Raw genomic sequence first — 403 nt, forward strand, 5'->3', positions numbered from 1 at the left:
CTGCTTTTTTTTCCCACTTGTTGGGGACTCTGCTGGACTCTGAACATCTGGCTCCACGATATAAAAAAAACACACAGTTGGAGCCTCCATTTTCACTTGAGGAGGAGAATGCATTTGCATGCATGCGTATGTTATTAAAGGGAGTCCCACGCACCCAGAACTGGAGGGCCAGACTGGGGAGAGGTTCAGAGCTTTGCGGAGGCCTCAGTGAGTCCTCCTTTGAGATGTACATACAATGTGAAGGTTTGAAGTGATTTTTGTTAAATTCTATATTTTATTGCTTTTGTAGACATTTTGTTGTGGGAAGAAAAAAATAAATAAAAGAAATTTTATGGGTGCATCTCTGCCTCTTTTTTTTTAAGCTTTATGTTTGAGCTGCAAAAATTCACAGTGTGCAAGCTTA

The sequence above is a fragment of the Xiphophorus hellerii genome, chromosome 12 (assembly GCF_003331165.1).
Source record: "Xiphophorus hellerii strain 12219 chromosome 12, Xiphophorus_hellerii-4.1, whole genome shotgun sequence".
NCBI lineage: Eukaryota > Metazoa > Chordata > Actinopteri > Cyprinodontiformes > Poeciliidae > Xiphophorus > Xiphophorus hellerii.